Genomic DNA, 17,478 nt, shown 5'->3' on the forward strand with positions numbered 1-17,478 from the left:
AGAGAGTTACAGTCTCTGAGTATAAAGGTTCTAGGTAGTGATTACATCTAAAAGCCAGTGTTGGACCTACCTTCCCTGAATTTGTCTAATGCCCCTTTAAACATCAGTGAATGCCTGAACCTGCATGTCCTGATTGTTGGCCCTTAATGGCAGTTGGTTGATGTCTTTGTGAAACAGGATGGCTGTCGGGTCTGATCCAGGAAGGCATGTTCTTTAAAAACCACATGAATTAGTGGCCATTGCTATATCTTGCAACTGTGAATTCCTTATGTCATCGGTTCTTTGAGTGAAATACTTCTTTCCATCTCTCCTATAGGCCATTAATTGGATTGGGTGCCTCTAGTTATAACTTGCAGGAGAGGGAGAAAAAGTCCTCTGACTGCTTTCTGCACCCCATTCTTAATTTTATAAACCTGCTGTAGCCATTTTTTTCTCTAAATGAAAATGTCACAGTCTCCATCACATTTTCTTGTAGGGAAGGAGCTCCAATGTCTCGATCATTTTGATTACCTTCTGTACCTTTTCTAGCACTACAATACCTTTTTTGAGAAAAAAGATGAAATGGTGCATAATCTACCAGATGTGGTGATAACACAGAACTGAGGGAATGATGATACTGGTTTATTTTCAGCCCCAACAACTTTTTTCCAGTGAGCCCCTGCCAGTATCAGTTTAAATCACATAAGTTTATATTTACAGTTAGCACATTTTTTTCCCTCTCTGCATGTGGGCACAGGTATGATGCCTTGTTCCCTGTGTTTGTACTGTAGCATTGGATCTTTCTGAAAGGAAGTAAAAGTATGGTGGTTTAATGGGGGCTCGCAACCCTACAGGATAGACTCTTGTGACCCACTTAAGAGTCCAAACCCATAGGTTGAAGGCCATTGTTTGAGCCCATGTTCTGGGAAACACACTGAGTTGTCATGGAGCTCTGGCTAGTCTTTTTGGGGATATCTGTTAATTGAATTTCAATTACTTCAGTTACTGAGGCTCCAGACAGATAATAAAATATTTTTAAAAGTGATCAAATATCATAAAATGAACAATAAACAGTACAATGGGACTGGGATTATAAAATTGGAAAAACACTTCGAACAAACAAATAAACCTGTCTTAAGGCGTGACCAGGAAGTCGCTTATAAAGATAGAAGACAATGCAGTAAAAGCAAAGTGACATACATTAAACAATGCAATACACCACAGTCCTATTCCCTTCCAAAAGCTGTCCTGAGCTGTTCCATTATATCACCGTTCCAATCTGTAAATATGCGTTCCTGAACATTTCTCTTTTGAACAGTCTACAAAATGTTGTGGAGCCCCTCCTGATTTCCTCAGCCAGGCTGCTCCACACGGTGCGAGCCACCAGAGAGAAGGTACATGAATGGGCAATTGCTGATTTTACCCATTTGCAGGGTAATCATAAGCATTTGCACAGATGAGCGAAGCTGTCATGGAAGAACAGAGCAGGAGAGGCAGACCTATAGCTATATGGCTCCAAGGCCATTAAGGGCTTTGACGGTGATTAGTATCTTGAATTGACCCAGATAATTGAAACAGTAACTGGAGAATGGGTGTAATGTGCATACTCTGCTTAGTTTCCAATATGTTCTAGGCTTCGGCATTTTGTACTAACTGGAGTTTCCAAATTGATTTTAAGCACAGACCCATGCAGAGTGCATTATGATAGTCTAGCCTTCTGGTAACCATAGCATGGATCCACCTGGCCAGATTAGCTGAGCCAGGTTTTTGGTGGGGCATCCTCCAGGCTAAATGAAGCTGAAAGTATTCATTTTTTTGCAGATTCATTGTTTCTCCGTTAATAATGCTGGATCTAGTATAACCCTTAGGTTGCCTCTCATGAACTGATCCTGCATCTCTACCACACATCCAACTCACTTTGTGGCTACATATTACAAGGAGAAGGAGCCCCATGGTGCAGTGTATACCCTTTTCAACAAAAAGAACTAAGTAACTTCATCTGTCATCTGCTGGTCTATCTTTGTTTAAGAATGCTCCGCTTGGGTCCTAGTGCCTACCAAACAGAACTTTTCCTTCATTATTCACAGATAAAAGTTTTTCTCTTTGTGGTTCTTTCTCCTCTCTCCTTTTCATCTTCTACTTGCTTTCCTGGTCAAGTTCTCACCATTGAGAATGTCACACACACCCTTTGGGGGTTGGGCGGTATATAAGACTAAAAAATAAAAAAATAAAAATAAATAAATTGTCTTTATTCCTTTTACTTTTTGTGATCTTTCTGTACTTCTAAACCACATACTTGTGTGTTTGATTCTCTTCCATGTTCTTTGATAAGTATTGCATATTTTGAAAGTTTCACTTCCTTCTTTTATCTACCTTTGATTCCATGTAAAGTTGGCATTGTTTCTTCTTCTTATGAATAAACCATCCCTTAACTGTTTCCTTCTTTAATTGTCCTTTGTTTTGTTTTTCATTTCAAACATTCTGGATCATTTTATCCTTATTTAATATTTCTACCACATTTTTATCCCACTCTTCATTCAGTGAGCTTAGGGTGGTGTTCATAGTTTTCCAGCCAGTTTTATGCTCATAATCACCCGGTGACCAAGGCCTCCAACAACCTTCATGGCAGCATGGAGATTTGAACCAATTTCTCCCCAGACATAGTTCAATGTGTTAACCATTAAACCACGTTGAGTCTCAGAGCCAAACTAAATATGATGGCACCCACTGGTCCATTCTATGGCCATTTTAAAAGCAGTTGTCACTTTTAAAACATGATGTGAGGTCCCAATCCATAGCTGAATCAGCCCTTGAAAAGGCGCTTAAAGGGGAAGCAACAAGAGCCCATGGGGTCACTGCACTGATCCAGATTGCAATTTTTTTAAAAAAAAAAACCACAACAATTGCTCCTCAAATGTTGACAGTGGTGGCTGGATGAACCTGTGGATGCTATCACATTTCTTTTCGCTCTCAGTGCTCTTTCTGACAACTCACTGGGTTCTTTCCTTTCAGTCTAGTTCTTGTTCTTGTAATTTCATTGACTCGTACTTTAATACTGAAGTATGACTTGCATATTCTTTTCTTCTGCTCAGCTTACCATGAGGTTTGATACCATTGATCATTTGTTATGCTCTTTGAGTTTTGGTGAACATATGCTTTCTTGGTTTTATTTTTATCTTTCTTAGTAATGTGTTTCTTTATCGTGTGTGCAAAGTACCATCAAGTCACGGATGACTTATAATGACCCTCCTACGGTTTCCAAGGCAAGAGACATTTATTAGTGGTATTTAATCTCCTTTCACTTTTTTTGACTGAAGTTCTACTGCATCTGTCTTTGGCCTTTCTATTTCCCCTGACATTGAGATTTACTCTTGAAAGGTTCATGAAGTAATTCACACCAAGCTTTGAATCCCCCCCAGCCTTCCCCATATGATTTCCAAGTGCCATTTTCTTTCAAATATCGATCTGACAAAGTGACTTGAAGGTTCGTATTGAAATGAATGTTGTGAGCTTTTAAAATAATGCAAGTAAATAAATAATAAAATGCCACTGGGGTTTTTCCAGTTTGTTGTCTCTTGTCTGATTCATTATTTTAACAATAATAATCACTTCTGTACCAAATACCGGCAGCTCTACCTTTGAATTCTTCTCAGGACCAAACTGGATGTGACGACTATGAACAGGCCACTGTCATTTTAAAGTAATGTAAAAATTCAGCAAGAACCCAACACTGATTAGGACTGCAGCATGTTCTTGTGTTTCGTTCCCCCCTCCCCTCTGCAACCTTTTCAGGTGCCAAAAAACACCCACTTGAGAGCATTTTGGTATGTTAAGAGGGGAGGATTAATAAGGCTTCCTGAGCACACCACAATGTGGGTTTGATCAAGGCTGGACCCTGCGGAAGTTTAAACGGTCATTGTTGTCCTCACAGCAGCCACGAGGATGCCGCCACCTTTCATATGGCCTTCAGTTGGCCTTGCTGCTCTTTCTGATTGCATTTCTTCTCTTGACCTTAAGCTTAAATTACTTTTGAGTTGAACATACCCAAATCTGAAATGTGGGCCTGTTCTCCTCCTGTGTCCACACCAGAAGTACTACAGCATGTCTGTTAAACAGTGGCATGTTAGCAGCCGAACCATTTTGCCCAGTATGCAGCTCCAAGCAACTGTTGTAAGCTTCTGAGGCACTGAGAGAAAAGGTAATGGGCGTGATTTATGCCTGTCAACATCTCTCAGATGATGAGAGATGATCTCTCTTATGCCTGTCATCATGTCTCATACCCAAACCCAGCATTGGGTTTGAAGTGAACTTTCTAGCTTGTAGCAGCCCCAGTGGGGACCAGCTTGCTCCTTGTGTTTCCGATCAAGGACAGTCTTTTATTTGTGGCACTAGACCTTCTTAGGTAAACATTACTCTTCTGTATGGCACATGGATGTAAAGTTTGACTCCCCTGGTCTTTTATGATTAGGGTTGCCAATTTCCAGGCATCACCTGGAGATCTTCCACTGTTGCAGTAGATATCCAGACAACTAAGCTCAGGTCCCCTGGAAAAAATGGCTTCTTTGGAGGGCGTTATGCTCTGCTGAGGTCCTTCCCCTCTCCAATCCTACCCCTCCTCAGGCTCCACTCCCAAAATCTCCAAGTATTTCCCAAATCAGAGCTGGCAACCTTACTTATTGTTCTTGATAAGGTTCCATGTATAGAACCTCAGCATTCTTTGGCGTTTTCCCCACGACTAAAACATCCCGGGGGAAAACCGGGATCATACATACCGGGATGCTTCCAACTCGGTTCCTCCCTCCGCAAGGCAGCCCGTCAGCACATTCAGGCTGGGAGGAAGAACTCCAGGTGATTATGCACAGCCCCCAGTTTACTTTCATTTTCCTCACCGGCGATGCCATGCATGCGCGAACTGTTCCATTTTTTCGGTGTTCTGATTGGCTGTAGCCGGCGAGGCGGGAAAACTAAACCGGCCCATCTCCCACAGTGTTTGCAAGGGAGCGGGAGCGGTACAGTTTTTAAAAAAAGAACCACCAATTTTATTGTTTTTTGAAACTCATGGGATAAGAGAAATCTCGTGGGGCAGGGTCCAGTTAGGTCATGGCCAAATCAGGATGGTTCACTTCCTTATCCCAGGATATATTGGCCGTGGGGAAAACGCCTTTGACATATTTCCTATCCTTTTATTTGAGCTGCTGCTGCTGCAAAAGAAAAAAACAACCAAAACAACCATTGTCATTTCCACCATTCTACATGCTGCTAAAATTTGGCTGGCTGTTTATTCTTCTGCTTCGAGACCCTGATTATCTTGTTATTCTAGACTGCTTTGCTTGCCGTAGGCCAGACTGATCACTGTGAATCCATATGTATGGTGGAGGAAAGGCAAACAATCCAAGTACATTTTACCTCTCTGGTCATTCTTGCTCTGTCTCCAACGTTACTGGCTAGATGTGAAGAAATACAAAATTAAATAAAGGGCAAATCCATTGTGCTTTGGAAAATTGATAGTTCCAAATGGGCCTACTTCTTTGTGCTTCCTTCATGAATAGCCAGTTGCTGCAGAGATAAGGCAGCTGTGCCAGGTGGAAGAGGAACTAAGGAGAGGCAGGTGTCTGTCTCTTGCCTAACCACCCCCACCCCAACATATGTAGACTGCATATCATTGAATCTCTCTAGCTCTGTCTTTTTCAGTTTCATCCTCTCTCTTCTTCTCTTAATTCTGTTGCTCGTCTGATCTTTCTCACCTGCCTCTCACTTTGCTCCATGTTCCTCCTTTGTCACATTCCCCTTATTGGCTCCTATTTCCTTATCAGATCTAGTTTAAGTTACTGCCTTTTGTTTTCAAATCTCATCACTCTTATCTGTCTTCTCTTCCTTTGTTTGCCTTTCTGTCATCTCTGCTCTGCTGATATTCTTCTCTCCTCTAAGCCTCGAGTTACTTCTTCTGTTGCCCAGTCTCCATCCTTTCTCTCTTGCCTTCCTCTCTTTCTGGAATTCATTGCTCCCTGACATCTCCACTTCTTCTCTTTGCAAATGTTTTAACAGTGTCTGGAAACATATCCCTTCTCCAAAGCCTTTAACCTCTGGCATCTCTCTCTCTCTCTCCTCTTTTGTGCCCCTTCTCAATTCCTAATCATGTTGTCTGTCTTTGGATTACCAGCCTGTAAGCAGGGGGTGGGGAGGTTGGTATGGTTTGGTTTAAGCTTAATTAAGCTGTACTGAATCTAGTGTCTGACATCCTTTGTAATGACTAGCAGTAAAGCCCATTTCAAGTTAAAATAAAATGGGGTATAGACAGTGGGGAAGGGGGTGCTGTTGGCAGGGCCGCCACTTTTCCTGCCTTCTCCAGCTCTTTCTGCCACCGCTCCTTACCCCACCCCTCAAATAACTGCATGCTTTGGCCACCACTTTTCATTTCATTTCATAACCTTTATTGGCATCAGAGGCGCAGCTGGGCCAAATCACGCCCCATGCACTGTGTGTTTTTTTCGCACACACCCCCATGGTCCCTCGCACTCCCACACGGCGGCTCCCCCCACCCCCCTTCCCACACTTACCTTAGTTCCTTTTCTTTTTCTAGTACTTTTTAACGCTGAAAAAAGCGGCCTCTTCACAGTTCAGGTTAAAAACTGCCTGAGGAACTATACTTCCCAGGAGGTTGTGAGCCCCAAGGTCTCCTGGGAACTGTAGTTCCTCAGGCCGATTCATGGCTTCTGTTGCCACTTCTTTTGCACCCCCCTCCCCCACTTGCCAACTTACTGCTTTCCTGCCGTGGAGTTGCCCACTGCCTGCCTCTTCAACCACGCCTCTTCACCTTCTTGGCCTGTTGGGGGCTCCTGGGTAAGTGGAGGTTGGGGTGGGGCTTTTGGGGGTGGGCGAGGGCGAGGGCAAGGGTATAATGCTTGTGCCAAGTGCAGCAGGGATGGCAGATCGCTGCCTCTGCCCTGCGGGACCTGGCTTGGATTTGGGAGTGTGGGGTGGGACTGGGGACGCTGTTGCCAGACACAGCAGAAGTGTGGCTTTGCACCTCTTCCCAACTGGACCTGGCTTGGGTTTGGGGCCAGGGAGGGTGGGCAGGGGAATGGGGAGGCTTCTGCTAGGCCTGGCAGGGAGGGTGGCTTACTGTCAATGCCCTGCTGGGCCTAATTTGCTCCTGGGTTGGGGGGGGGGAAGGTGGGAGGGGGACTAATTGTGAACATGAGTCGATGACCACTTCCAACCAATCCCCACTCAGGACTCACTTCCACCAGTGGATAATATAAACAATATTATAAATGTCATTGTCACTGCCATTTGGGCAAGGCCAAAGACCATTTTACCTTAATGAGCCCCTCTACCCTGTTACACACAGACTGCTTCAGTTTGTTGGCAGTGCAGCTCCATCCCAGTTGGCAATAGGAAAATGGCACAACAGAGTAGTTGAAGATGTAGGAATTTTGCCAGTAAGTGGCAAAAGGCCTTTGAGGCTCCTCTAAGCTTTTCTGCAACATTATTTGGGTTGGGATCATCTGGTCTTCTGAGCTTCCCACTATCCAATTTCAGTATTTGCTACCATTGGGATAAAGTTCCGCAAAGCAACTGTTTTATTACATCTGGCTCTGCTCCTTTGAGACAGCACTTCCAATTGTTTTGAAATTCTGGAGTGATTGGGAGACAGTAGCTTACTCTGTGTGTGTGTGTGTGGGTGGGTGGGTGAGTTTGGGTGGTATAAAGTGCCATCAAGTCACAGCAAGGGGCTTTTGAGGCAAGATTAAGCAGAGGTGTCTTGCCATTGCCTTTCTTTGCAGAGCTTTTCTTGGCCCAACGGCGATAGGACAGGAGATAAATGTAATAAAATAAATAAATAATTGGAGGTGCCCCTTCCAAGTCACAACCTTTCTTAGCCTCCGAGATCTGATGAGATCAGGCTATGCCATGCTGCCTTTCTCCCTAGTAGCTTACTACGTGACCATCATTTTATTATTCTGTATATTATTTTATAATTAAAATACATTTTACTCTATACTGGATCAGTGAAGCAGAAAGACAAAATAATATATGTGCATGTGTGCGACACACACAAACACACACACAGGAAATAAATTTGCTTGTTCCAAGGGTTGGGGTTTCCCCTCTCCTTCTCTATTTGTTATTTTTATTTTTACTTTATCAAGCAAAGGACGAGAGCTCACGCACCAAATTTATTTTCAGCATTCCAAAACCGACTCTTCTTGCCAGAGGACAGTCTCAGCATAACAGAACCGTATGATCAGAATAATATGGAATATGATAGGAAGAATCCATTTATCCCAGTTTCTGTCTCATCAGCATAGAAACAACTTATTTGGTTCTGAAGGAGCCTCTGGGAGTGTTACTGGAAAACGCATACTTACTAAAAAGTGTACAAGCTCTCAGGTAGCATCAAGGAGTGGGATAAAACTCCAGAAACAGGCTGGTTCCCTTGCTCAAATGGACCCGTGAGAGGGCATAACACACTAGCAGCACAAAGGGAAGTGACTTGGATGTTTTTGCCAGTTGCTGGCTCCCAGAGTTGTGCTGCCAGCACTAAATTCAAACGGAGCCGAATAGGCCCTGGCAGTGCTGGGGGAGTTTATCTTGCTTCTGGCCATCAGCTATATGGGAGGAGGCAGTGGGTATACTCTGTGCCCACCATTGCATTCTGGATCTGTTCTGATGCCAGTCAAGTCTGATCTGAGCCTCTGCCATGCAAGAGCCTCCCTCTTGCGCTATGCTTGTTCCTGCAGGAACTGGAGGATCCCCCTGGAAATGGACTTGTAAGATACAGCAAAATTGGGATTGTCCAGAGCCCTGCTCCACTGCTAACATTTCATTTCATTTATTTGCCTTCTGCCCCACCCTTTCTCTACAAGTTGGGCTCAGGGCAGCTTCCAGCAAAAACCTACAACAGTTAAATGTAAATACATAAAACACCTGTGAATAAAACCTCAGTGCTGCCTAAAAACAACAGGAACCGATCAAAAGGGAAAGGAAAGGCTAATAGAAGAAGGGAAACCATAATACAACAGTATTAATAGGGATCAAAAAAGGAAGGAGTGGCGAGAAAGGGAGAGGGAGGCCAGGTCACAGTATTTCGCCTCCTTTGGTATTGCCACCTAGCTTATCCAAACAAATCTGAGGCACAGCATCTTTGTACATTAAAATATTGTTGCCGCAAGGTCATATATGCTTACATTCAATTTGCTTACTGGCATGTTCTTTTGAACACATCCTAATGCTGGGGGGATTATCTGCTTTGCAGGATAACCGGCCGCAAAATAATAAAAATAATATTTGTCATCTAAATATTGCTTCAGAGTATCCAAAGCACTTCTCATAAGCCTTTCAACTATATGTAATATTATTATGTAGATGTTGCAGTTGGGGGAGGGTTGAATTCATGGCTTGCCTGTGACCACTTAGTGATTTTGAAGCTGGGACTTGGAACTCCATTAGCCATTGCCCCACTTAAGAAGCCACGTATCATGTCAAACAGCACACGGTTGGAATAAGTGATGTTTCGTGGCATGTTTGTATAGACTAAACCCATGACAGTTCCTGCAAGTGAATGCACTTGGACTCGTGTGTGTGATGCTTACATTCCCATCGGCCCACAAAAACTGACAGATGAGGAAGGAAAGTTCTTGTTACTTGCTGAAATCCATACATAGGTCGGGAAATATAAAATCCACTTGCTTGTTCTGTACTCTTTAAATAATGCAGAAATGTTAGGGTTGTCTGCTGAGGCTGTGTCTAAACGAGGTAAATGGCTGAGAAATAGAACATGTCTTTGGGGAGGTGATTCCGGGACTGCGTGTTGATGTCCCCTCCCTCCTGCATGCCGTGACTGTGGTATTTGAGTTCACATGGAACATAAACACAGTTGTCTACATGCGGGTTGGGATGTTTATTTCCTTCCTTTCTATTATCTGACCCAAATAGTGAGGAAGTGGGGTAGGGGAAATTAAATTTCATGCCCTGGTGGACCAAGATACCGTGTCCCGCCATGTGAATTTGCAGGAGATAAGATTTGATTAAGAGGGGCCGCTATTAATTTGTGGCGAGTACACTTACTATAACAGAAAGCTTGCTTTTAATTAATAGCCAGAAGGAATTTTAAACTTCTGGTCTCCGTTGGGGGGGGGGGGGGGGGGGAGAGAAACAGACAGAAGAAGGAGAACACAAATATGATTGGAACAAACTAAGTTACAAAGATTAATAGACATGCCCACAATTATCTGCTATAGACAAAAAAGGAAGAACCTGCATCAGAACAGAAGGGGGAGGGTGTTTGGCAAATGCACTCTAATTGGCCTTTTTGTTCTGCTTTCGATAGAAGTGGCAAAGATGGGGGGGGGGGCTGATGGCAATTCCTTAGTTCTTCTCTCATTGCAGAAGACTGGAGAGGAAAAATCAGACATCTGAGGGAGGTACTTGCCTGTCTGTTTCTTCTCTTGGCAAAAAAAAAATGCCTTTCCCCCCTTTTGAAATAGTGTTTCTTTGCTGGCTACGTACTCCCTTTCCGGCTGGCCGAGGGGTTTGTAACTATCATGATGCCATCATGGCACGGTGTCCTAGCCAGTCAGTTCAGGCTGTCATGATGTCAAATGCCAGTTCACTGTCACAGCCCCATTTCTTTCACTCTAAATGTGTGAGCGCTCTGATGCCTGGTTGTAGCCTTCCCCCCAAAATTGCCAGAAGATGGAGTGCATTATGTAGGGAGTAAAAACGTTCTCACAGCAACACCCATTTCCACTTACCAGTAGTTCTTATCTTTAGCTTTCCTGCATCTTGCATGATTGCCCACTCTACCCATACATCCCAGACCAGTTGCTGTTCTGTTCTCATCCTACCTCTTTCTCCTGCATAAGGACAAGGTTTTAATAGCACAGGCATAGGATTCTCAAGGTGATTTCACTCTAGTAAGTGTTGGGGAAAGAGCTGCTAACCATTTCCCAGGTGGTGATTGAGCAACTACTATGTGGCAATCAAGACAGAGAGGTTAATTTTCCTTCAGACCTCTGGCTTGTAAATGTTTCTTCTTATCATTTGAGTCACCTGCTTTCTGATTGGCAGACTTAATGGGGATCATGTAGCTTTGGGCACCATGGCTGAGCTGTAGATCTAGTGAGTGTACTACACTCCCCCATTCATAAACAGGGGATGGGTGGATGCTGGAACCATTTTGAAAACCAAATGGTCAAATTAGATGTGGGTAACTGAGTTTGTTGTAACCAATTTTCCACAGGCAATAAAGAAATTTTTGTATCTCAGAAACCATAGAATACACCTTTAAGCAACTCATGATAAACTTGATTGTGCATCTTTCCTTAAAAGTAAACACTTTAATTTCAGTGAGCCTTTCTTTCAAGCAAGTTGCATAATATTGCATCTTTAGGCATATTTTATTCAAGGGGGCTTACTCTAAAGTAAGTGTTCTTCAGATTGCAGCCTGTCTGGGAAAATTGGCTCTTGCTTTTACTTCATAGATCAGAGGGAAAAGCTATGTGGATTAGAAGGAAGAATTTAAAGTGTCTGCTTTCTATCCAGAATTAATAGCATTCTAATCTGATACATTATAGGCTGGAACACATTCTTGGGGTATAGCTACACTGCAAACATATATTGGTTTTATACTATCACAGTGTTGCCTAAAGAATCCTGGGCATTATAGAGTGTTGAAAGTGCAAAGAATTTAGGCTAAAAGGAACATTTCCCTTCTAGCTGCAAAGATGGGAGGTTTACATTTATCAGTGGGGTGTTTATACTTATTGATTTGTTTTAAAGTGTTATGTACCACCCTAATGACTGATGTCTAGTCTTGTGTAGAAGACTAGAATATGAATATAATAAATAAGTAAAATAAACTAAAATCTGAAGTGTAATAGAGAAAGGAACTGTACTTATGTAGCCACCTCCAGATGCAGGCTCTTGTGGGCCATCATAAGCTCCAGCTTTCCTGAGGATCATTGGAATTTTGCTTCTATTGTAAATATGCCTCGTGAGTTTTTTCTAGATAGATTTTCCTGATCATAGATACCCTCGCCCCCTCCCCCCGGTTCCTTTAATCTTGGGTAGATAAAAAATACAAGCAGCATATGAACCCCGTCTTTCCCCCTTCAAATAGATGGTGGGGGAGGTTTCTCATTTCTAATAGAAATGTTTGGGTTTGTATATGTGTATGTGTATGTGTGTGTTGAGAAAGAGGGGGGAGAGGGAGGGAGAGAGAGAGAGATCGGGGAGGGGGTCTCCACAATGTTTTGCAGAAGACAAATGACAAATCTGGAATAACAGTTACGGAACTCAGCAGTCACGTAGTTCGGGCCGAAGGCTGGATACATATTTTATGGCAGCATCCTAAGAGGACTCCAGGTGCAGAGCTGTAACAGTGTACCTCGCTGACTTCTCATGCAGATCTAATGGACGGTATTGCTCTGCCAGTGCCCCCAAGAACACTGCCCTTGTGAAGACTTTCCATGTAAGCTGATCACGTGTATTAAAGGTATAGCACTACAGAAAAGCAATTTGTGCCAAGCATGTCGCCAGCATAAAATGGTAAGGACTAGACCTTAAACTTGTCAGGAAATGAACCCCTCTAACCTCACAGGACATTTCCATAATTCTAGGTATGTAGCGAAGGAGCAGAGCTACTGTGTGCTGAAAATGAGCACTGGGCAGTTTCCTATACTACTACAACCCCATTAGTTTCCCCTTCCCTCCTCCAATTAGCTTTGTGAATGTTTTGGTTCTGTCTGCTGGAGCAGAATTTGTCATTTCTGAAGGTTAGGAGAAAAGCTTTGCCTTTGGACAATGAAGGACACTGGACGATGAGATAAGGGTGGTAATAGTGGTGTGTTTGTACTTTCAAAAAAAATGGACTGAGAAACGAGGATCCCGAAACATCCTTCAAACCACAGTTGGAGCTGTGTCCTCACACTGCCTCCTTCAAACGTCCAAGGTCAATAATCTATCATTCCCTCCAAGTTGCTTACGGAAGTTTTGACACCTGCTTTTCAAACCCTCCTAGCCAATGGAAGAGTATGAGCCCCTTGTCCCCTCCCACACATGCATGATATAAGCCCTGACCTTTTTTTCTGACTTTCCCCAGTTCCTGATGGTAATTAGAAATCTTTGCTCCTGTTCATTCTTCAGGAAAAGTGTGTCACCTGCAGAAAAGTCAAAATCTCCATCTCAATAGAGATCTCTTCTCAAGTGGTGCTGATAGGCAGAGGCCTGTCATTGATTTGTAGGTGGAGACTAAGTTTGAGAATGGAGCCTTATCACCTTAACAATGCAGGCAAGGCTTTCTCCTTTATTTCTTTACCATCTCAGCATTAAAGTAAAGGTGAGAAAATGATTCCATGCACTGCCCACACAATTTACCTGACACAATGCTGTTCAGAGTACATTCAAAATATGAAGAAACATATTTGTGTAACATAAGATGAGGGTAGAACAAGGTGATATTATGACTGTTATACAATTGGCGTACATGGTCTTTAGAGAGGCACATTGAGTCCTTTCCCTCAAAGAGCATATAATCCAAATTTAATCAAAAGGGGAAAGAAAGAGGCCAGGCTACCCGGGAATGAATATGAACAAATTTAGTTACATACACTTTGGCTTCATTTAAATAGGGCATGACAATTAATGGCCAGAAAGGTTTGTGGAAAAGTTGGGTAGTTAAAAGAGGAATTAAGAATTAAGGAATGTTATAGGAAGAGTTCCAGGTGTCTGGGTCAGCAAGGGAAATGGATAGTGCAGCTTAAGAGAGTACATGATCTTTTGAGCGTTCATTACAGGATGTCTTTGCCTTATCATCACAGAAAGTGATGAAAATGATCAAAGATCTACAAAATACCATGTAATCTCAGTAACCAAATGATGTGACGCAGTAACCAGTGAATGACTGTCCTGCTTCTTTTTATCACCAGGCAGTTTCCACTAAAAGCGCCTAAACTCTCTTGAGTTTAGTAACTTAGAAGCAACAGTGCATCCAGAGAGGCCAGATGACTCAGGCACCATTCATCTGGTTCATGTGGGGAGCACATTTTGGCCCCTCTCCCCTTCACACCCAGCCCCTCCTGTCTGAGCCCTTTCAGGATGCAGCTCCAGGTGAGCTCGGCTTCTGTTGAGAGCCACTACCTACACAACAAAGGCCAAGCCCAAGTAGGGTGGAGGTAGGAATGGGGGTGGAGGACACTTTCCCCCCAGTCCCTTTCCACCCACTAGGGCCCTCCCACTGAGAAAGCCCGCCCCTTCCCTCTCCCCCTTTGCATCTCACCCAATTGCAGGCCTCAGCATGCGCCTTGATGATTTGTCCATGGCGCCTCAGCTGTCCAGTGGAGGTCCTGGTGATGAGCCTCTGAAAGTGCATTAGCTTTACCTGCAAGTCCCTCCCCCAATGGTGAGGCAAGAGCAGCTGCTACCACCCCCACTTTGTTTGCCTTCAGCACTGCCCACCTGCCAGCTTTCTTACCCGCCCACCTTGCTCACCCGCTCATTGTGTGATGGAGTGCATCATGGTGCTCAGGTCGGTAGCCTCTACTTTGAAGTAAGGTATGCCCCTGCTTAGAAGTAGTAGAAGCAATGTTTTTTTGTGGTGGTGGCAATCCTCGATTTCCTTGGTGGTCTAGTCTCCCATCCAAATAGTAACCAGGGCCAATCCTGCTTAGCTTCCAAGATATGACAAGACTGGTCAAGCAAAGGCATCCTGGTCAGGGCTTTCAACACTGAGTCCTTGTATCTGAAAAATCTTCTTTTAACTGTTTTTTTAAAGTTTTAATTTCTGTAGCATGCAGCACCTTGGCCTATGACTAGGTGGGGAATGGGAAAACTGTTGGAAATCTATGTGACTTCACCCTTCAGTGCAGTAAATAAATGCAGTAAATTCAGATGTACATCTTTGTCACTCTGATGGTAGTGCGTATGCTTGACTTTTAGATTTGAGTGCTAGTTAAAACATTACATCAGATTGGGTCCCTGCCCAGCAATTTAGCCACAGCCTATGGCTCTGATATCAGGTGTTTTTTTTCCTTAAACACACCTTTCTTTTGCAGAAGTTGGGAATGAGATGTGACATAGATACTAGATTAAAGTTCTAAAAATAGTCAGCATTTTTCCCCTTGCTTATTTTGGAGATGGGTATGAAACAGTCTAAAGTAAGGGTGTCAAATATGTGGCTGTTTGAGAAGGCTTATCAGGCCCCCGAACCAGCTGAGTACATAACCCCCCGCCCCTTGGCAGGCCAGACCAGGAATGGGGGGGGGGGTTTCTTCTGTTGGCTCAATTGGCTCGTGGGCCTGATATACCTTTTCAAAGTACCCACTCACCCCCGCTGCAGGCTTACCAGTCCAGACACATACCCCCAGTACTGTTCTGGGGTCAGCTGAGGCAGCAGCCCCCATCCCCAAGCTCAGCCCATGTCACATTTATGTCATATCCAGCCCTCATAACAAATGAGTTTGACACCCCTGGTCTAAAGCTTAGTGTGGGGTCTCTGGCAGGTAGTTGAAGAGCAGTGTTACATCTAAGCTTTCATTGCTGGGCCACTGAATTTAACCTTCTCACTTAGCAAAAAAACAAGGCAGATCACACCTCTGAACTATTGTTCTGTTCCTGAAGAGTCCTCCTTGAGTGCCGGTTTTTTCTCCTTTAAGTATGCCAAGAATGAGTGCTGAGGCACTTACTGTTATGCATACATGGTGTCTTAATTTGCTTATTCCTATTGTCTACCTGGGATTTTCAGAAGTGCCCGTGAAACTTCGCATGTGGGTAAAACTGAATTGTGCCCCAGTTAGGATAGAAGTAATATTCCGGCCTTTTTTATTGGCCTACAAAAGGTACTCATGGCTTTGGTTTCTGCAGTCATCCATGCTTCTTGTTTTCATTCCTTAATATTTTATCCCCTGTACCTGAGCTCCTTGAGCATAGAATATATAGCACAGATCCTGTGAGATGTCCTGAAATAGGCTATCCTGTGCCTAAATATATCCTTTTCGGTTGTCTGTATGCTACGTGGAATTTTTTTGTACATAGACTCCATAGACTGTTGACTAAGAATATATCTCACATTAGGAAAAGACAATATTAGCATATGTGAGTCAAGTCAAGTAATTCGTTCAGTGGTACCTTTCATCTTCACCTTCAGTGTATCTAACTCCTGGTTCCCAAAAGTAATTCAGGCTTCCGGTTCCTTACTGTCTAATAGCTAAACTAATTCTATTCCATCCCCAAAACTCTACAGAAGTACTAAGGGGAAATTAGCATGGAGGTTAAAGGAGTGTGAACTCTAAGTATAATACTGGGGGGGGGGTGGGAAGAAGAGATGGGGCTCTGGACACCTCATTTATTTACCTGGATAATTGATGACCTTATAGCTCAGGAGTGTTGGAGTGGAGCGGTGCCCTGAGCAAGCTTTGAAAGGTCATCAATAATGGTATAGCGATAAACGATGTCAGCCCCATTGTGCCTTCCATTCTGCGCAGGAGAACTGGGTGATAAATGAGGCTTGCAGGGAGGACAGGCCAACCTGGCCAAGATCAAAGTGAAGAGGAATGTTCCCACAAGGCAGGCCCCTGTCTCTGTCCCACGGGAAGGTCAGGGAACAGCTATTGCCTTGTAAAACATGCTGCTTCTGGCAAGGAAAGATAGGAAAAGGTGATGCACAAAATCCAGACCATAGGAGAGCCCAACCACCACGACAGCTGCCCTTCCCTCTCAAGGATAGTCTTAAACAACAGGAGAAATTGAAGAGGGAGAAGGATAAACCACCAGGTCAAAGGAAGATCAGACTATTGCTTTTGCAGAGCACTGAGAACATATTTGCACTACTAACTCTGATATACCACTAGGGGGCTAACTCTGGATTGAGGAATTCCTGGAGATTTAGGAGTGGAGCATGGGGAGGGTTAGAGTTTTGGAGGGGATCGATGTCAGCTAGGTGTCATGCCATAGAGTCCTCCTTACAAAGCAGTGACTGGGAGCAGCAGTAGTGGTTAAGAGCAGGTGCACTCTAATCTGGAGAACCGGATAAAATGGATTTACACCAGAGCCCCTTGGCAAAGGGGCAGGATGAAAATGATACCAAATACATAAATCACTATGTATGGATGTGTAGATATGTGTTTATGCTATCGTGAACTTCAAAAAAATTAATTCAAAATTGCATTTAGCATTGCTTGTGAGGTGTGTGCATATGAGCGTGCAAATGTGTGTACATGCTACATATGGAGTAACTCTACAACTGTGACCTGTAACGTTCACTCAAAACCTTACATGTGTCTCTTGCTGCCATACTGGGAGAAAGTGTTGGCTTTGCTTTTCTAAAGTACTGCACAAAATATCTCTCCAGCCTGCAAAATGAGTACAAGCTTGTACTGCAGGCAACAGCAGTTTTACAAACCATTTCCGGTTTCCTGAAAACACTATTTTCTACACAGAGCCTAAAGAAACTATAATCCAGCATGTTTTCACTGGAAATCTGCAGGCCAAATCTTGGCT

The 17,478-nt window shown here is 43.6% G+C and overlaps 1 protein-coding gene across 3 annotated transcripts in view; it reads left to right on the plus strand.

The window, feature by feature from the left end:
- SDK2 (sidekick cell adhesion molecule 2) overlaps window positions 1-17,478 on the plus strand; it is a 409,110-nt gene that overhangs the window by 116,802 nt on the left and 274,830 nt on the right. The gene's annotated exons all lie outside the window — the stretch shown is intronic.

The sequence above is a fragment of the Sphaerodactylus townsendi genome, linkage group LG03 (assembly GCF_021028975.2).
Source record: "Sphaerodactylus townsendi isolate TG3544 linkage group LG03, MPM_Stown_v2.3, whole genome shotgun sequence".
Taxonomy (NCBI): Eukaryota; Metazoa; Chordata; class Lepidosauria; order Squamata; family Sphaerodactylidae; genus Sphaerodactylus; species Sphaerodactylus townsendi.